Source organism: Hevea brasiliensis, chromosome 10 (genome assembly GCF_030052815.1).
Source record: "Hevea brasiliensis isolate MT/VB/25A 57/8 chromosome 10, ASM3005281v1, whole genome shotgun sequence".
In the NCBI taxonomy this organism is placed as follows: Eukaryota; Viridiplantae; Streptophyta; class Magnoliopsida; order Malpighiales; family Euphorbiaceae; genus Hevea; species Hevea brasiliensis.
Genome location: NC_079502.1, coordinates 75,749,773 through 75,753,742, shown reverse-complemented (window position 1 = coordinate 75,753,742; position 3,970 = coordinate 75,749,773). Strand labels below are relative to the sequence as shown.

Below are 3,970 nucleotides of genomic sequence, written 5' to 3'. Positions count from 1 at the left end.
TTAAATACTAGTAAAAATTTCTGTCCATTTTAATTTTGCCGCAAATTTTATAAAAATTTTGACAAAGTTCCATTTGTATTTGGAGAAAATAGTTCTTCAAATACCTGAAAAAAAAACACGTCCAATAATTTTCTCAACTCCCAACCTTCAATTAATCTCAAATCAACTCAATTCAATTCACTTCAAAATAATTCCACAATCCAAATCAAAATTTATCATCTCAAAATATTTAATAACTTCATTCACAAGGCAGAAAGTATGAAATTCACAAGTACAAATATTAATTTACAGAAGGAAATCCAAAAATAATATTATTACAATTTATTTTACAACTGCTCAACTTTACATTGATACATAAAACATTGTAATATTTACATCAAGATAACTATGATGCATGCATTTTAGATCATCATTTAGGTGTTATTTTTGCACATAATTTACCCTTACTCATAGCTATTATTTTAGATATTAATATATATTTAGTCAATTTTACAATTTTCACATTTCTTAGTTTAATTTTTGGAATTTATTTGTTTTGTAGGTTAAATCTGGAGAAATTTGATGTATTTTGATCAGAGTAGCCATTTGGAGGAGATTAAAATCGAATTGCAAAAATTTTGAAGTTGAGTTAAAAATGGCCGAGAGCGACACAACCTGCAGCACAACCAAATTAGCTTATGTCGAAGGTTGTGTCGATCGTCAGATATTCACACCGAGAACGACACAACCCGCGACACAACCGACTCGGCTTATGTCGTTTTTACTGGAAAATTGTTGACGTGGCATTTCCGTTACTCCAGCTTTTTACCTCACCTTTTCTGGATCCTTCCCCCTTTTACCCATTCTAGAACAGTCCCTTAGCCTATATAAAGACCCATTTTATCACTTTCTTTCCATATATAGAGAGCAAGGGAGGCATTTTTAGAAAGATAGAAAGAGGGAAAGGGAGGAGCATCTTCTGCATCTTCTTCCAGCAGCAGCAAGGATCACGTTTATGCACTTTTCTGCAGAGATCCTGCTGCAAATCTGCTGGGTTTTTCTACCCCTTTAAGCTTACATTTCCATTATTTCTTCATTTCTTCATTTGGGTTTGTCTTTAAACAATGATTTGTGAGTAGTTTATTGAGATTCTAGAGATGGGTTTGTAAATATTGATTTGTTTTGTGGTTTTGAACTGATTTAGCCATTTAAATGAAGATTGTTATATTTTGATTTATTGCTTGTGTGCTTATTTCCTTGCTTGATGAATGGGCCCTCATTGAGTTAAGTTTTAATCCTTAATAGATGGACTGAAAAGTGAATATTGGGGATAGATAATCTTGCAATAAACTTTATTTTCTTGGTGTTAGAAATAAGCTAAGAAGATTAAGGGGAATTTTCCAAAAATCAATTAGAGCATTAATTGGGTTTTTGTTAGATTTGAAATACCGTGAAAACAGGGTTTGATTTAATGAAAACCAATTTTGAGATGCTTGAAAAAGGTTTCAAAAATTTAAGAATTGATTTCCCTCAAAATTGCAATTCTCATGTGTTTGGCTAAATTAGGGAAAAATCACATGCAAACAATATTGAAAATCCAATCTCTAGAATCAATTTATTTTTCATTGAAATTAGATATAAATCCTCCAAACCTCATAAATAGCAATTTAAATTTAAATCCAATTTAAATCCAATTTCTATAATCACTTTATTTTTATTTTTATTGAATTTAGATTTAATTCCTCTCAATTTCATAAATAGATATTTCAAATTAATTTTTGGGTAATCTAGTTTAATTAATTTTAGTTAATTGATTGATCTAGTTTTAATTCCTCAAATACCAATTTTAATTCCAAATTTCATTTTACATCTTTAATTTTTGTCTTAATTTTAATTTTTAGATTTTATTTTTAATATCTTTTAATTTTTGTCATTCTAATTAGCTTATACTTTTATTTCCAATTTAAGCACAATTCCCTGTGGGATCGATATCATTTTTTTAAAACTATACTACTGTGACCCGTGCACTTGCGGATATACACACAGTATCAAGTTTTTGGCGCCGTTGCCGGGGAATTGTTTGTTTTAAGTTGGATTTTAATTGTTTTAAGCTAATTAGAATTTTTATTTTCTTTTATTTTCACTATTGTTCCTTGTGTTTTTCAGGTACTTTTCTTGTTTATGAGACGATCGAAAAGCACAAGTGACACCAAATTGTTGTTCAACCCTGAAATTGAAAAATTCTGTCGAGCCAACAAAAAGGAATACAAAAGAAGAAAAGAAGCAGAAAAAGAAAAACAACAAATATTTGAGCAAGAGGAGACAATAGAAAATATGGAGAATCAAAATAGAGCTATTGGAGGAGATAATGGAGGAAACGAGCAAAACGGGCAAAATGCTGTTGTTAATCAAAATGATCCTCAAAGAAGATCCATGTTAGACTATGCTTTTCCTAGATGTACTGATGTGAGAGATAACAGACCTATTATTGGAGCTAATCAATTTGAATTAAAAACTGGTCTTATTCAAATGGTTCAGAATTCACAATTTGGAGGTAGCCCACTTGAAAATCCTCATTCTCATTTGAAGAAATTTTTGATGATATGTGGTACACAAAGACAACCTGGAGTTTCTGATGAAGTTATTCGGCTCACCTTATTTCCATTTTCTCTTCGGGATTCAGCATTGGAGTGGTATGACTCACTCCCACAAGCTATTATAGCTACTTGGGAGCAGTTATCTCAAGCTTTTCTATCTCAATTTTTCCCACCTGGGAAAACCACTCATTTGAGGAATTTGATGGTAGCTTTTAAACCAAGGGATGATGAAACTTTGTATGAATCTTGGATGAGATTTAAGGAGCTTGAAAGGCAATGTCCTCATCATGAAATACCCAAATGGATGATTGTTCAAAATTTCTACACTAACTCCAGCCATAAGAAACACAATTGATTCACAAGCAGGAGGAGATTTCATGAGAATGACAAGTGAAGAATGCTATGATCTATTAGAGAAGATTGCTCATAATACCCATTTGTGGGGAAATCCTAGAGCACTTGAGCCAAAGAAAGCTGAGATCTATGAACTTGACTCAGTTAACTACATGAATGCAAGATTTGATCAGTTGACTCAGCTTCTTAGTGATTTTTGCACAAAGGCAACAACCTCAACTCCTACAACTATGCAACAAGTTGCCTTCACAAATGGAACTCAAAGTTGTGGAGTTGATTATTCTTCTTATGGTGATGATTATTTGCAAGAGCAAGCTGCTTATGCAGGAGGTTATCAACAAAAACCTATGGGAAATGCTTATTCTAATGTGAACAACTCAACATGGAGACCACAAGCAACTTTTGCTCAACAAGGCCAAAGCTCAAATTATCCTCATAACCAGCAGTTTATGCAGCAGAACAAGCCTCAATTTCAGCCCACAAGACAACCACCACCTGGATATCAAGCAAGAGCACAACAATCCCTTCCACCTCATGAACCGAAGCCATCCTTGGAGAACATGATGGAGAAATTTTTTGCTGAACAAAGCAAGATGAATAGCAAATTGGAGGAAGAAATGCAACACATGAGACAAACCATGGATCAATTACAAGTCCACAACCGCATGTTGGAGACTCAATTGGCGCAACAAGCAAGCTCATCAGGAAGCAATTCCTATGGGAAACTACCTAGCCAACCACAAAACCCTCATGAACAATGTAAGGCTGTAACCTTGAGAAGTGGTAAAAAAGTTGGTCAAGAGAGTGAAAACAAGAGAGAAGAAAAAGAGAGCACAAAAGAGGAAAACTCAGTTGAGAGCAAGAAAAATGAAAAAGAAGAAGAAAGCAAAAGTGAGCAAGATGAAGGAGAGAAACCATACATCCCACCTGAACCTTACAAACCCACCCTTCCCTACCCTCAAAGATTCATCAAGCACAAGCTAGACAAACAATTTGGCAAATTCCTTGAAGTGCTAAAGAAATTGTATATCAATGTGCCA

The 3,970-nt window shown here is 33.5% G+C and overlaps 1 non-coding gene across 1 annotated transcript; it reads right to left on the bottom strand.

Moving 5' to 3' along the window:
- Window positions 1-2,763: 2,763 nt before the first annotated feature.
- Window positions 2,764-2,870, bottom strand: LOC131170001 (small nucleolar RNA R71). Its single transcript, XR_009140945.1, has one exon. It is a non-coding gene; the product is annotated as a small nucleolar RNA R71 (small nucleolar RNA).
- Between the last annotated feature and the right edge of the window lie 1,100 nt (window positions 2,871-3,970).